This window comes from Equus przewalskii, chromosome 4 (genome assembly GCF_037783145.1).
Source record: "Equus przewalskii isolate Varuska chromosome 4, EquPr2, whole genome shotgun sequence".
Lineage (NCBI taxonomy): Eukaryota > Metazoa > Chordata > Mammalia > Perissodactyla > Equidae > Equus > Equus przewalskii.
The window spans coordinates 33,350,081-33,366,961 of record NC_091834.1 but is presented as its reverse complement, the minus strand read 5'-3'; the positions used below and the strand labels follow the sequence as shown (position 1 = coordinate 33,366,961).

The 16,881-nt window shown below is 38.2% G+C and overlaps 1 long non-coding RNA gene across 2 annotated transcripts; it reads left to right on the top strand.

Moving 5' to 3' along the window:
* The first annotated feature begins 1,348 nt into the window (after positions 1-1,348).
* LOC103553718 (uncharacterized) lies at positions 1,349-16,426 on the top strand. Of its 2 annotated transcripts, none has more exons than XR_011539027.1 (5): positions 1,349-1,473; positions 2,117-2,231; positions 8,065-8,332; positions 8,781-9,619; positions 14,875-16,426. It is a non-coding gene; the product is annotated as an uncharacterized lncRNA (long non-coding RNA). The 2 variants fall into 2 exon arrangements; XR_545536.2 differs by having other exon boundaries at positions 8,781-9,039; positions 14,875-15,562.
* Positions 16,427-16,881: the final 455 nt, after the last annotated feature.

The window sequence follows — 16,881 nt, the reverse complement described above, 5'->3', positions numbered from 1 at the left end:
AACAGAATTTGAGTGGAGAAGACCTGAAAATTCTAAGAGTAGTTGGGAGAATCTAATGTGGAGTAGGAAATAGCATTAAAATAGAGTCCTGAGGAACATGAAAACAAACCTTAATTATTATCAAATTTGATCAAGATTCAGACTTCCCTAGGCATGAATAAAATAGTGGAGGCTACTTACTCTCTCTTAAAGGGGTTGGATGAAGTGCTTAAATATCCATTACATAAAATATTCTGGAGTGAAGCCATCTTAATCTTCTTCTTTCTTCTTCTTTCTCCTCCTCCTCCTCCTCCTGATCTTCTTCCTTTTCTTATTTTCATTCCAGGCAGAAGGATCATGTTATCTAGACATACAAAGTTAGAAACAGAGTAACATGTCTCTCTATCCATTTCAAATTGCAAGTTGTAATGGTTATTTTTAAAGAAAGATATGCCTGTGAGAAGATTCCAAAATATTAATAATAATTATAGCTATCAATTATTGGATATCTACCATTCTACATTCTTTACATTGATGAATCAAATTAAATATCTCAACAACCCTGCCAGTTAAGTATTAGTACATCTATTGTAAGGGTAAGGAAACTGAGGCTTAGAGAGATTGTGTGACTCACTGAAGCTACATAGCTAGTGCAGGAGTCAAATTCAGGTAATTTTGTTTCTAATAACCATAATTTTTCCACTTTAGAATGTTAACTACTTTTTCTCAATCAGCAGAAGACAGGCTTATTTTTTCTCTACTGAAAGTACATATTTACCAGGGAGTTAGCTATTGGTATTTTCATTCTGTCAGCATGTTGGGATTAGTATTGACAAGTGACACTCTCCAGAAATCTCTCCCCATTCACAGGAATCCTTGTGCTTTAGTACCACAATCAAATTTTAGTGTTTTCTTTCATTATGTTTGAATGTCAGTGAACTGTGTAACCCAGCTAGAGGGAAATGAGGACACCAAAGCATTGCATATGAAGACCTCTGGGTTTTGAAGGAATGAGAGAATGTCTCCCTTGAGAGACTCTTCTGTTCTGGTTGTAACAGGTGGTGTGTGAAGCTAACTAAAGTGTTGAATAATGACTCCTTTTTCCATCTGTCTTTATTAAAATAGCTAACTTAACTGAGATGAATATTATCAATTTTGTTTGACCAGCTTTATAATTTAAAGTAGAAAGAACTGAACTCTTGATAAAATATATTGCTGTTACATTTCTTTCCAGTTATCAAAGGCTATAAAAAAACTTTACATGAAGGAAAGGGAGAAGAAAAGGAAGAGAGAGATAAGGATGGTAAAAAAGAAAAAGCAGCAGCCATAATTATCTTGTTTAATATATTGTATTTTCTTCCATCTTTCAGGTCTGAGGATCATTGAAAAGGTGCTGCCTGTGGACCCATATCTGAGTTTGGCATATTTGTAAGAACTGACACTACTTCTCAGAGAGGGAACAAATCTGTGCTGGGAGCAAATGAAAGCTAAGCCGTGAGTCACCTGAAGTCTTAAATCTAGACACTCCGCTGACCTGCCAATCTCCTTGCTCCACCGTACAGGGAAAACAGGAAAAGAAAATGGAATCCTTAAACTACTCTTCCTTAGATTGACCCAAATATCTAAAAATGAGTGACAGATCACTGGTTATTGTTTTTATTTCGTCTATCAAGGAAACACTGTATTTAGCTTTTCAACAGTGAATGGAATAAAACAGAATATGAGTTCTACTTCCAGTTTTAGCTCGTCCTTACAACAAAAAATAGTTGAAGAAACTTAAAATCATTGGCTTTTCTTGGACTCATCAGAGAGTTGATGTCATAGGGCAAACTGTCACCCCAAAGTCTCGAACAAGGCAAATTCAGAGTCAAAGAAGAGAAGTATTTACCTGGAATATAAGCTCATAGAGCTATAAACTGGCAGAAACACCTAAGTGGTAATTTTGACAAACTTCTAGAGCCTGAATGTAGACTAGCCTGAGAGTGAGAAACTCCTGAGGTTCCAATCTTAGGGGGTGGTAGCTCTAGGAAGCAGAGCCCCTCTGGCTCTGGCAGTAGAAGGAGAAGATTAATCATTATAAAATATGCCCAAAGCACTCTCTGTTTTACTTTCCTTTTTGCTTTGCTCTTTTCCTCAGGATCTGTTTTTGAGGGAATCCTAGACCGGACTGAGACAGCACATACCCTTCAGGATGGGAGTCTGGAGTTGAATTCTCTATCTGTTTGAAAGCAGTAGTGACCATGTAGCTCATGGTAAGTGAAGGAGGGAAATATTGATATTCAGAGATATCATAATTACTAATGTTTGACCTATGGTTAATTGGAGTTGGAATTGAGTACAAGTAGAAGGCAAGGCATTGGAAGATCAGGTGGCTATTGCATTGATCACTATGAGGTCAGTGATAACTGAGATTTTGGTAACTTGGAAACTTTGAGAAAAACAAAAACGATAGGCTTACAGCAGCTATTTCCCATGTAAATCAAAAGACTTTTACGGAATCTTTCAAAAAGTCTCTCATATATTGTTCCTCTGGTAGATTGGGCTGAAAATCAAGCCTAAGGTCTGAATATAGAATGGTAAATCTGGAAAGGAGACTAAAAATGTCATCTTAACAAGTCTCATATGTTAAACTAGGGTCCTGATAGGGAAAGGATGGGATCCTAAAACCTGTGATGATTGTATTCGGATGAATGAGCCTGAAGCTGTCAACTTGTTGAACTTTCCTTAATCTTCTTGATCAATAGAGACAGCTCTAAAATAACTTTTAAGAAGAGAACAACCTGCCCTTTCCTAGAGACTGTGTACTAATTTGACTTAATACAGAGGTCTCAAAAGATAATCTTTGTTCTCCACAAAATCTGTCCCTCACATGCCTCTTTGGATCCTGGCCAATCAAGTCTCATTATAGTCCCAGAAAAGAGGCATAGGCTCTGCTCTGGGAAGAAAAAGCCTAAATTTCAAAGAAATTAAAGGCCTGATTACAATATGCCAGCAGGAACCAGGGAACCAAATGTGGGTGTGGATCTAACTAAAGATTATGGCCCAGGAATGTAAGGCTGGGCCTTACATTTATCATTACACAATGAAGGCAGAGTGGAGTATGTCTGTGTCCTAGGAGATTCACTGGTGCGTCTTTTGATGTTTCTATACTCATTGATAATTGCGAATGAAAACTTTCCACAGCCATGACCCAATAAAGGCAAATTAAAATCTCAAACCCGTTAAGAATGAATGGTGTGTCACTTCCTGAAACAAGAAACCCTGACCTGTTGAAGTGCTAGGAGAGGTTAAGGGAAAACCGGAAAGTTTGAGTGAAGAAGGATGATGAGAAATATCAGTTCTATATCACCTGCAATAGTTTGAATATGACTTTGTTTTCTAATCCTCTTTAAGTCTTTTTAGGAGAGTGCACTGACCATCAGCTTGAAGGATTAGATTTACATCTCCCTTCCTAGGGAAGAATTGAATGCAAAGTATTCCCATGTGAGATCTGAAGATCATTAAAGGCTGTGAGTGAATACAAGTTTCTGCCTTCTGAATCTATTTGACCTCACCTGATCCCCAGATCTCAGCAGTTTTCTCTGCTGCTTGGCCAGAATGGTCTTAGGGATGACATACTATTGCCTCAATCATGAAGCCCAGGTCGTTTCCACTGCCATCATTTTCACCACAACTATCACAAATGTGCTACTCTTGAAGCTGTGGCCCATATGGTAACAAACCATCCCGTATTTGCCCTCTTTCCATTACAGTCTCTCTTCCTTTTATCGTTCACTTTTGCTTCCAGGGATTGCCCCCTCGACTACCCTTATTAAAATATCAGGGTATAACTTTTTGTCTCAGGTTCTGTTTTCTCAGAAATTCAGGCCAACACATTCTTCTTCCAACCTTGGCCTGGCCAATATTAAATCAATGTCAGACTTTCAGTGGAGATAGTTGATACAGTTAGAACAACGCAAAGTCACTCATAATATTTGATTTATTTCTCACAAGTCAGTAGTTCTTGATTTTATATAGGTTAGTTCATTTTAAATTTTATAATATTAATGTATTTTCATTCTGTTTAGCAGTAAACTGTATCTCCTGATTTATCTATCCTTACAGACAGATATATAGAACTATATCATATCTATATATTTATTGCTATATGCACATATATTTATATTTAGGCATTTCTCTTAATTTCCTCTCTTTTAAAAAATATTTTTGTGATTTTTTTCTGTCATTGGGGTATAAGTAAGATATTAATCCATGTTAGTGTAATTTAAAAGTGGCTATTTTTTAAGATGAAGGTGGACTAAAGGATTATTAATAAAATTTTGAAAACTACAGAGCTTCCAAAATGCAAAACATTATTGTGTTTTATGTACACACAGGTGATCAAAGTATGATAAAAGATTCCTAAGATTTTATAGCTGAAAAGGACTTTAGATGCCATTTTAAACTAGATTTTATTTTATATAAAAGAATAATGGGGCCCCGAAATATGATTAGGAGTCAGGGCTAGAGCCCAGCATGGCTGGTTCATTTTTCCCACTTACTGCCTTGGTCCAGCTTACATTCATAAATTTTTGTTGCTATGCTTTATTTAAAAAATAAGATAAGGAAGAGCAAGAGGCTTATTCCATAGAAGTCTGAGACTGAGAAATTGCTCTGATGTGTTCTTGGTAGAACAGCCACCATTAGGGTAAAATTGAAATGAACAGTTTTCTTTTGTGGCAGCATTTATTCAGAATATTTAAATAAAAGGCAAATTCAAGGAAGCAAGTTAATGGGGGAATTCTTGGAAAAATGTCAAAAAGTAAACAGTCTTCTGGCTAACATCAAAAATAATCGATTCTTTGATAATTGAGTAACATAAACTTTTCAGCCATTAAGAATATCAATATATGTCTATTCATCCGACAAGAGCATTGCCCAGTGCTAAAGCCAAGAACCTTTAGATTTTTCAAAGTGTGTAGACTATTTAGGCAGGTTTTTGACAATGTTTTAGCTTGTTTCTTCAAGTACTGTCTCTCATTATTTTTTTTCCCAGAATTAGTTTCCTGAAGTAGATTGAGAGTGATTGATAATGTCAAAGCATGGTGAAAAGCTTTGCAAAGTGTTTCACATTAGATTCTTTTCATGAGCACAGCTACATAATTCCCTTGAGTTCAGTGGTTTGTGAATTTTGGATACTTCATCTAACTTTTTAAAGCTGCTTATTCAAACTATGCCATTTCTGTCTGGCATGGGAATGTTCATTTTCCCCTGGTCATGAAGCTGAGGGAGCTTCTAACTTTTTTTTTTCTTTTGAGGAAGATTAGGCCTGAGCTAACATCTGCTGTCAGTCCTCCTCTTTTTGCTGAGGAAGACTGGCCCTGATTTAAAATCCATGCTCATCTTCCTCTACTTTGTATGTGGGATGCCTACCACAGCATGGCTTGCCAAGCGGTGCCATGTCCGCATCCGGAATCCAAACCAGTGAACCCTGGACCGCCGAAGCGGAATGTGTGAACTTAACCTCTGCGTCACCAGGCCGGCCTGCTTCTAACATTTTATCACTGTTGCCCAATTTGGCAGCTTTCAAAATTCAGAGGGCATAGTGACATACACCCTGTGACATGTAGCAAAGGAGTAATTTTAACAATTGGCTTTCCACCTGTTCCTTGGCATCTAGACTGTGCTCGTCCTACAAGCAGTGGTATCCAAATGGCAATTTGTTATGAAATCTATCCATTCTGCAAAACAGATGAATTGAGATGATCACTTAAATATGCTTAGAAAACACCTTTGAAACAATTGCTTTTTGCTGGCTGGGTCAACATAACCAAATAATGCTGCCCTGGCTGTTTACCTTTCTTCACCTAAAGCTGTTCTCAATTTCTTCCCCAGCAAGAAAACTCTACTGCTATGGCACTAGTCCTCAAAATGACAGTTATTTCTCCACTTTTGAGAAATAACCCTTTAGGACAAAAGACTTTGTGTGTCCTTGGGCCATCTGTAACTCTACAAGGAATTGTCTGTGCATGAAAAAGTCATGTTGTTTTCGATAACTATCTAAACACCAGTAAGTTTTCAAAAGCCAGAATACTGACTCTATTTTCATATAGTAGAGGATTAGACAGTTGACATTATCACAAGTCTTGGCAAAATTAATTTTTTTTTCACTTACTTAAAAGGCCATGGGCATATAAGCTGACCAACTACACTGTCTGCCATTCAGTTTTCACACAGGCTGTCATTCCTGCTACATGTTCAATAAACTGATGTGGAAGATGACTCCACTTTTTAAATGCAGACTCACAGCTTGGCCCAAAATCAGACACAAAATATGCTTTTCCCCAGAATGCCAGTCAACTTGGACAGAAAAATATTTAATTCACTATATAACTCAGAAGCTAAAAATGTTCCTAGCATATGATCAAGAGCAGGAAATGGGAGCTGGATCTAGTACCTGTGTTCTTTCTGTTAGGAAGTAAGTATTCACCAAATTCAACTCGCAAGAGCATTTGTCCATGCAGCAGCTATCCTCGGTACCTGGACATGAACTGCTAGGGAGGTTGATTGATCAAAAATAGGACCCACAGTTCTTATTACAGAGAGAACTCGAGCTAGAAATATGAAATTATAAAATCTTTCCATTCTCTGAAAAAGCTGATGAAAAATTTGCAGGCCTGGAACCTTGTCGATACTGCATATTTTAGTATCAGCATCCTTTAAATTCTCCTGAGGGAAACTCTCTTCTGAACTTGATGTTTTTGAAATAATTCCTTTAACCGAGACTAGATAAACCTTAGTAGTTCTTTAATACTCAGAATAGCTCCTGAAATGTCTGGGCACTATTAGGAATTTAGAGCAACAGATAATTGGTACCTGCTCATGGAAAAGAAAATAAATAATACTTACCTTTAAACTTAAATGGAAATACTTTGAAACAATATATTAAGGTCTTATTCATTTCATGCAGAAACATTAGTAATATCTTCTTTCTTTTGACTAAAGACCACATCCTTTCCTGAGGCTTTATAGTTTGATGTTCTTAATGTTTCATGTTTTAGTTAGAAATAAAAACAGCTAATAATATGGTAATATGATATCTTAATCTTGATTGTCTCCCTTATTCTTGAAAAGTGGGTAGAAGAATACAGTATCATCTAACAATGTATATTATTTTAAAGTTTTAGAGAGATGAAAAGATATCTAAATTTGATTGTATGTATAAGTAGGAAAAGAGAAGTTTATACTGACTTTTAAAAATAATCTCAATAACAAAATAGTAATACTAATGATATCACTTCAAGTACCTACTATGTACCAAGAAACGTATCAGTTGTTTCATATGTGCTATGAGATAGAAATTATTTCCACTTTACAGATGAAGAGTCTTTGCCCAGTTAAGTGGAAGAGGCAGAATTTGCACCCATACTTGCAATGTTGCTAATATATTGTAAATTCTGCATTGCAGCATGAGCTCACTATTTGCACTTTATTAACTGAATCCAACACAAATTTGCCAGGCCTGTTGGATGCTCATATATGCATGGCTCCAAACCCGCCACCAATAACTCCCTGGTGCTGTGTTGCACTAAGAAATTGCTGTTTGCAACATGAGCCATTATCAAAGCCCATGTTTTTCCCCAGGATCTCCTTGTGCTGGTAACATTCGCCATTTGATGTGAAAAGTCCATTGATGACACTAGTTTACGCAATGTCCCCTTTATTTATAGTCCCTCACATTTTCCCTATAGTGCTAAAATATTTTACACATCCATTATTGTTTTATTACATAATTAAATTTTAATTTTTTACATTTCTGATTGTGACCTCTGCTCTACACACATCTTTGTGAATTCCTTAGATTCCTAATGGTTGTATCTTTATATTGGTATCTAGTTGGTTCTAGCTCTGGCCAGAACATATATCCAACATAATGGCCAACATATATCCAAATATGTATTTCCTAGTTTGTTCTGGAGTACTATATGTCATTGCTACTTTCTGAGCCTTTCCCTCACTGGTATTTTTCCAAAAATTTATAATGTCTACTAAACTTACCTACCAGTTATATTAAAAACCAATATCTTTTTTTTTTTCCCCCGGAAGATTAGCCCTGAGCTGACTGCTGCCAAACCTCCTCGTTTTGCTGAGGAAGACCAGCCCTGAGCTGACATCTGTGCCCATCTTCCTCTGCTTTCTATGTGGGACACCTACCACAGCATGGCTGGCCAAGCGGTGCCATGTCCACATCTGGGATCCGAACCGGTGAACCCTGGGCCACAGAAGCAGAACGTGTGCACTTAACTGCTGCGCCACCAGGCTGGCCCCTAAAAGCCAATATCTTGAGTTTATTTCCATACTACATTCAGATGAGGTAAGTGTGCTTATTTATTCCTATCAGCTTTTCTATCTCCTCGTGCTTTGGAGAGATAGGGAGCACTAAAGTGGTGATGGCATGTTCAACACACACGCAAAATCTATGGGTTTTATCAACAATCATGAAACTCTCAAGATACATTATGATATAGAATCTCACAGAAAGGTTTTTTACTAAACAATTCTTTTGTGTTTATTGTTGTTGTTAGGATAAAATATTATTCTAAGCACCTTTTTATCCTTATACTCCTCATCCAGTTCTTTAGCTATTCTGTAAAACAAACTGGATACAAACAAATAGAAACATAAAAATAAAAATGAAGAATATTAACATATATATTTGTGTAATTTATGGGAAGTATCTTAGTTTACTCCTTAGAAATATTGCCTAATTTAATATTTATAATAATTTTGTATAATGTGTTTTATTTTCCCTAACTTTACAGATAAGGAAATTAAAGTGCTGAGCCTTAAGTAACTTTCTCATGGTCACATGGGTGGTAAGGGCAAATCAAAATTTGAAACCAGGATTGAGGAGTAACCACCAAGATGGCGACATTCGTTGTTCCTGACTTTGCTCCCTCTCACAAGAGTAACTAACATCTATGGAAAAACAAGACACCAGTGAGAGAATCCCAGAACATGGGTGTAAGACTGAAGCAACCCCCCTGCTCCACAGAGACCAAGACAGACTGCATTAGAAGGGTGAGAGAGGCGGCTACATGTTGACTGCATTGCTCCTTCCCCAGGCCAGTGCAGCACCGCATGGAGAGGTCTCCCCTGAGCCTCTGGCTCCTCCAGTGGGAAAACAGAACCCAGGGGGGACAAATAGCCCATCCACCCCCAGCATTGTGGCCCACTAAACAGAAGACCCTACTCTGATCTCCCACCACGGGATTGCAGGCAATTCTGCAGGGCTCAACCACTGGGAATCTGACTGTGAGGGAGAAGGGGGAGGGGCTTGAAACAACCAGCAGACTTGGCAGACTTATTTTGTATCTACAGTGCTCAAGTAGGAATCCCAATCAGAAGCTTTGCTCATTTGCAGAACCAAGTTGCGTGTACACTCTGACCAGGGAACTTAGTGGGGTGCAGATCTGCCTGGTTTGGATCCTCAAATGAGGAGTTTTGCTGGCCCTTGGGTCCAGTTTGCTCACACCCAGACAAGGAGCTGAATCACAGTCCTACCCATTGTGGAGACTGCCTTCCAGTGCCATCTGATCAGAAAGGCTGGCATCAACTCCAGGAAGCTATGTGGCCAAGTGACACCTGAACCAAGAGGCAGGTGGGCAGTGCTGATCACCCCCCCAGAGCAAAGACAGTAGTGACTGTGGAATGTTCCCATGTTGTGCAAAAGCCAGGGGATTAATTCATAGCCAAAGCTCAGGGTAGCTCCTGGCTCCTTCCAATGTGAAAGCCAATTTGGGAAATTGAGAGCAGCCAGGGAATAGCCTCACAGTGTCCTGCCTAGGCAAGGAGGCTGAGAGATGGACTCATGTGCTGTGGAGAGTCTCTTCTGGCCCCATTGAACCAGAAAGGCTGGAGATGCCTGCTAGAAGCTGTGCAGCCCAGCAGCACTTGAGCCGAGAGGCAGGAGGCAGAGCCAATAGTTTGTAGAGCAAAGCCAGTAGCCCTGTTCAGTCAGGAAACCTGGGTGGTGGGTTGGCTTGAGTTAAGACAAAAACAAAGAGTTTTATCAGCTTTAGAGCTGCTTCTCCCTTCTCTTGCTGTGCCCAGGCAGGGTATCTTTAAATCAGAGCCCTGCTCAACTCTAAATACAGCCTTCAGCCTGTCTGAACAGAAAACCTAACCAGAGCCATGGGAAGCTGCAAAGCCCATTTAATAGCCCTATGTATAGTGGCACTTGAACAGAGAGAACAGTTTGTGGCTTCTCCCATCTGTAGAGCAAGACCAGTGGCCTCACCTGATGAGGGAATTCAGGGCACACTCAGGCCAATTCAGGTCCCCAAACAATGAGCCATACAGACCCTGGGTCCTGTCCTGCTGCCCTGCCAGGGGAGGGGAACTTATTCATGGCCCCATCTACTACTGAGTATAGTACCCAGTCCCAACCATCTAGTAAGCCTGCTCAGAGAATCTGGGCAACTGTGAAACCCATCCTACTGCCTCACTTGGGTAGGGAACCATGCCAGTAGTCCTATCTGACAGTTCTCAGCCAGTGGTGTACACACTCACCCCTGTCCTCAGAGCTTGAACAGTTACCTTACCCCAAAATAGACCATAATAGCAAGTCCAATATGCCCAAGGACATTACATCAATTACTAAATAAAATGAGGAAAACAATACATGAACAAATGAGAAGTTTGATAAAGGAATAGCAACCATCAAAAAAAAAAAAACCCAAAACCCAGAAATCCTAGAGTTGAAAAATACAGTAATTAAACTAAAGAATCCAATAGAGAGTTTCAAAAATAGACTTGACCACGCAGAAGAAAGAATCAGTGACTTGGAGGATAGGACATTGGAAATTATTCAGTCAGAGGAACAAAAAGATAAAAGAATGAAAAAGAGTGAAAAAAGCCTATAGGAATTATGGAACATAGTGAAAACAAATATTTGTATTATAAGAATTCCAGAAGGAGAAGAGAAAAACGAAAGGGATAGAAAGTACGTTTGAAGCAATAATTGCTGAAAACTTCCTGAATCTCAGGATAGAAATGGACAGCCAGATCCATGAGGCCCAAGAGACCTCAAATAAGTTGGCTTTGAATAGGGCTGTGCCAAGACACATTATAATTAAATTGTCAAAAACAAAGAAAAAAATTTAAGAGTAGCAAGAGAAAAGAGAGAAGTTACATACAAGGGAACCCCCATAAGGCTACTGGTGGATTTCTCAACAGAAACTTTTCAGGCTAGGAGAGAATGAGATGACATATTAAAAATATTGAAAGAAAATAAATGTCAACCAAGAATTCTATACTCAGTGAAGCTGTCCTTCAGAAGTGAAGAAGGGATAAAGACTTTCCTGAACAAACGAAAGCTGAGGGAGTTCATTACCATCAGACCTGCCTTACAAGAAATGCTGAAGGGATTTCTTTGAATGGAAGTATAGGAATACTAATTAATATCATAAAAACATAAAAGGGTAATACAAATCTCACTGGTAGTGGTAAAGATATAGTCATAGTTAGACTCTGCAATATGGTAATAGTGGTGCATAATTCACTTACAACTCTAGGTTAAAAGTTAAAGAAACTGGGATTGAGTGACTTGAAAGTCCTTACTCTTTCACTAAACCACATTGTTTTAAATAGATGAGTGAATCTTTGTAAATGTTCACTTAATTCAGATTTTGTCTCACTCCTCTACTTGTTCATTGCTTATCAATGTAGCTCTTCTCAAACTTTTCCTACTAATTAAACCCAATTGCAGAAGGTATTAACATAATTAAACAATCTTTAGGGGTTTCCTGTTATAACCTTATAACTCATGCAAAATTTGCATCATACTATGTAATGTTTTTCTTTATTTTAAAATTTTATTAACTCATAAAAAATACAGCTAAATTTTCTAACTTGTCACCTTGATTAATGGGCATTATATTATTAGATTTATCCTAAGAATTTTGTAAAATGGATTGAATAAAGACTCAAACAGCATTCCTTCCTGAGATGTATATATATCTCTATATATCTATATATTTATATAGATATTCCAGTCCTTACCACAATCACAAAGACTGACTTATGCTTTCCCCTGGCTATTCCTCAGACCTCATTGCCAATAATTTCTCTTGACTCAGTTCAACCACATTCCTTTCTTACTGTTCTTCAGATATTCTGAGTAAGCTTCCACCTTAGCGCCTTTGCATTTACAGTTTCTCTGCCTGCTATTCACATGGTTCACTTCCTCTCTTCAGTTAGCTTTTACTTAGTTTAAATGCTATCTTCTCTGGAAGTCCTGCCCTTATCACGCCTTCTAAAATATTTTCTCCTCTTCCTCTACCCGTGTTCTTTTTAAAAAATAGTGTTATACTACATTTTATGCTGATTAAGTTATTAATTTTGTCCCTTCTTAGGATGCCAGCCCCATAATGTCAGGGATTTTTCAGCATTTGTATGAATCATGGTTGTTAATTGCAAAAGAACCAAACCCATAGTTATCATAAAAAATAATAAATTTACTAAAAGCTCATGGCCTCTCCAGAGGGCAAGACTATCAGGTTTGGAGGCTAAGCCGTAAGGAACACTGCTGAAGCCTCGCTGTGGGGATGTTCCAACAAAACTCCACCACCACCACCCCCCGAGTCAGATAGCAGTTTACATGCTGGTGACATGCCACCTCTGGAAACCCACCTTCTCAGCTATGGGATCTGACTTAAGAGGTAAAACATCCAAAAGTACCCCCTTTGTCTTTGCTTCCTGTAGTTGTTTCTTTCAGGACCAAAGTATTGAGTGAGTGTATCCTGATTAGCAAATTCTAGGTCACATAGCTGAGCCTTAGATCAAGGGCAGTGGCAAGAAAAGCAAGTTTCAGGCTTCTAACTCGAGAAGTGTGTTTCTCAACAGAAGAAATCCCCTAGATGTAAGAAAGCTGTTCAGAACATGCTAGGTGGGCCAAAAAAACAAGGCAAGTGTCCTTGTCACCACTGCATTTTCAGTACCCCAAATAGTGTCAAACACATTTGAAGCATTCCATAATGGTTGTTAAGTGAATAAATGAATGTATCATGTTCCAGGTAATGTATATTTTTTTCTTTGCCTTGGTGTCACAATATTTTGAAAGCTGAATTTACACAAATTTATGGATACAGCAACAGCTTCTCTTTTTTGGTGAGGAAGATTGGCCCTGAGCTAGTATTTGTTGCCAATATTCCTCTCCTTGCTTGAAGAATATTCTTGCTGAGTTAACATCTGTGCCAATCTTCCTCTACTTGATGTGAGATGCCACTGCAGCATGGCTTGATGAGCAGTGCTAGGTCTGTGCCCGGGATCCGAAACTGTGAATCCCAGGCTGCTGAAGTGGAGCACGTGAACTTAACCACTACGTCACCAGGCTAGCCCAAACAGCAACAGCCTTTTTTTCCCCAGTGTTTTGGAGATCCAAAGTACTGCCGAAAAAGTAGAAAAGTGGTGTTTTCAGGGTTCTTGTTGGTGAACACAGTTTTAGGTATCATCTTCTTGCTCAGTTCAAATGAACTGCCTCATATGATGGCTGAAGTGGTCCTGCATCAGCCAGTCAGGTTCTCTTATCATCTCAGGGGAATGCAGGTCAAAGGTCTTTTCAGCATAGAAAGATGGCTAGTGATTCCTGTAATTTGTTTTACATTAATAATATGAGCAGGTCAGCAATTTCTTTTCTAAATCCTTTGGGGCAGATATGTTTTGATATTCAGAATTTTTAGATATTAGAATGTTTATGAGTACATACACCATAGATTACATAACATTCTCAGCTGAGTCCAGGGGAGTACCCTATAATCAAACCTATTACTATTTCTGCAATGAAACACATAATATCATACTCAGTAAAATAAAGTAAAAAAGACGATAAATAGCCTCATATCAGTTCACATCAGGTTTTGTTCCCAGCTAAGTTATATAACTGTTTTTGTTTTCAGAAGAGTTTGGGTTTTGGAATTGAGCATAAGAGATTATAGACCTGTAAATTTATCAAGTATCAATGAATGAAAACACTCACATTCCTATTGTTGCTATGATCAACATTCTTCATTCAACTGTTCAATTTATTTTTAGTGCTCTGATCTTGAAATGGAAATTAAATACATTCAATTTTTTTTGCCTTTTGATTAAAAATGTTCAGCCTAGAAAAAATTCATAAATTTGTATTTATTTCCTACACTTCCCTCTGCATAAATACAAAACTCATGTCTTACTAAACCTTCTAACTCTTGCTGCTTTTAGGATTCTCTCTTTGTCTTTAATTTTAGACATTTTGATTATAATATGTCTTGGTGTGGGCCTCATTGGGCTTATCTTGTTTGGAGCTCTCTGTGCTTCCTGAACTTGGATGTTTGTTTCCTTCCTCAGGTTAGGAAAATTTTCCTCTGTTATTTCCACAAATAAATTTTCTGCCCCTTCGTCTCTCTCTTCTCCTTCTGAGACCCCTATAATCTGAATGTTAACACGCTTGATATTGTCCCAGAGTTCCCTTACACTGTTCTCATTCTATCTAATTCTTTTTTCTCTTTTCTGTTTGGCTTGGGTGATTTCCTCTAATCTTTTGTCTAGCTCATTGATCCGTTCTGCTGCTTCCTCTACTCTGCTATTGAATCCCTCTAGTGAATTTCTCATTTCAAGTATTCTATTCTTCACTTCTGATTGAATTTTTTTAATATCTTCCAATTCTTTGCTGATGTGCTCACTGTGTTCATCCATTCTTCTCTGCACATCTGTGAGCATCCTCATTATATTTTGTTTGAATTCCTTGCCAAGGAGGTTGCTAGTTTCTGTTTCACTTAGTTCTTTTTCTGGTGTTTTGTAGTGTTCCCTTGCTTGGAAAGTATTCCTTTGCCTCCTCATTATTCCTCTTTCTCTGAGCTATTTTCTTTGTACTAGGTGAGTCGGCTATGTCTCCTGATCTTGAAATTTATATGGAACAACAAAAGACCCTGAATAGCCAAAGGATTCCTGAGAAAAAAGAACAAAGCTGGAGGTACCATACTCCCCGATTTCAAATTATACTACAAAGCCATAGTAACCAAAACAGCATGGTACTGGCACAAAAACAGACACACAGATCAATGGAACAAAATTGAGAGCCCAGAAGGAAACCCACACGTCTATGGACAGCTAATATTCGACAAGGGAGCCAAGAGCATACGATGGAGAAAGGAGAGTCTCTTCAATAAATGGTGTTGGGAAAACTGGACAGCCACATGCAAAAGAATGAAAGTAGACCATTTCCTTACACCATGCACAAAAATCAACTCAAAATGGATTAAAGACTTGAATGTAAGACCCGAAACCATGAGACTTCTAGAAGAAAACATAGGCAGTACGCTCTATGACATTGGTCTGAGCAGCATATTTTCAAGTCCCATGTCTGACCGGGCAAGGGAAACAAAAGAAAAAATGAACAAATGGGACTGCATCAAACTAAAAATCTTCTGCACAGCAAAGGAAACCATCAACAAAATGAAAAGACAACCTAACAATTGGCAGAAGATATTTGCAAACCGTATATCAGATAAGGGGTTAATATCCAAAATATACAAAGAACTCATACAGCTCAACAACAAAAAAACCAACAATCCAATTAGAAAATCGGCAAAAGATCTGAACAGAGATTTCTCCAAAGAAGATATACTGATGGCCGACAGGCATATGAAAAGGTGCTCAACATCATTAGCTATCAGGGAAATGCAAATCAAAACTACAATGAGGTATCACCTCACTCCGGTCAGAATGGCTATAATTAACAAGACAGGAAACAACAAATGTTGGAGAGGGTGTGGAGAGAAGGGAACCCCTGTTCACTGCTGGTGGCAGTGCAAACTGGTGCAGCCACTATGGAAAGCAGTTTGGAGTATCCTCAGAAAATTAAGAATAGATCTACCATATGATCCAGCTAGTCCACTGCTGGGTATTTATCCAAAGAACTTGAAAACACAAAGGCATAAAGATACTTGCACCCCTATGTTCATTGTGGCATTATACACCATAGCCAAGACTTGGAAGCAACCTAGGTGCCCATCAAGGACGAATGGATAAAGAAGATGTGGTATTTATACACGATGGATTACTAGTCAGCCATAAGAAATGACAAAATCCAGCCATTTGTGAGAACATGGATGGACCTTGAGGGTATTATGCTGAGTGAAATAAGTCAGAGGGAGAATGTCAAACACCATATGATCTCACTCATAAGTAGAAGATAAAAACGATAAAAAAAAAAAAAACCACATACCATTGGAGATTGGACTGGTGGTTACCATTGGGGAAGGGGGAGGGTGGAGGGCAAAAGCGGTGATTAAGGTCACATGTGAGGGGATGCACTATAATTAGTGTTCGGGTGGTGAACATGATGTAATGTATCCAGAATTTGAAATATGATGTACATCTGAAAAAAATAAAAATTAAAAAAACCCCAAAAAACCTTCTAACTACATTTCACAGTTTTCAGACTGACTAGTTCAGCTTTTCTTCGCTAGCACCCTGTGAGTGCCTCACTGACAGCATTTGTAACACTTGTTTTCTTCAGACTACATAGATTCTTGCATTACCTTATTCTATTTGTTATTCTAAGATTATATTTGAATTTATTGTTTTTCAATACTTACTAAAGATTCCAGCTGACACGTAGTTTAAAGACATTGTTAAAAAAAATAGCATTCCAAAAACAAAATAAGGTTTAAAGCGTAAACCTTACATTTCTTGTATCTGATCATTGTCCATCCAGCCAACCAACTCAGATAGCACTGTCTCATGTTCTGAAAATCTTGTCTCCAAGATATTATTTGGCAAGGATTGCATACTACATTGTAATTATTAATGCTGGTTTTCTTCCCTGTACCTTTGGATATACATTATTAACTGACAGTGATTGGAAATATTTCTGAATCC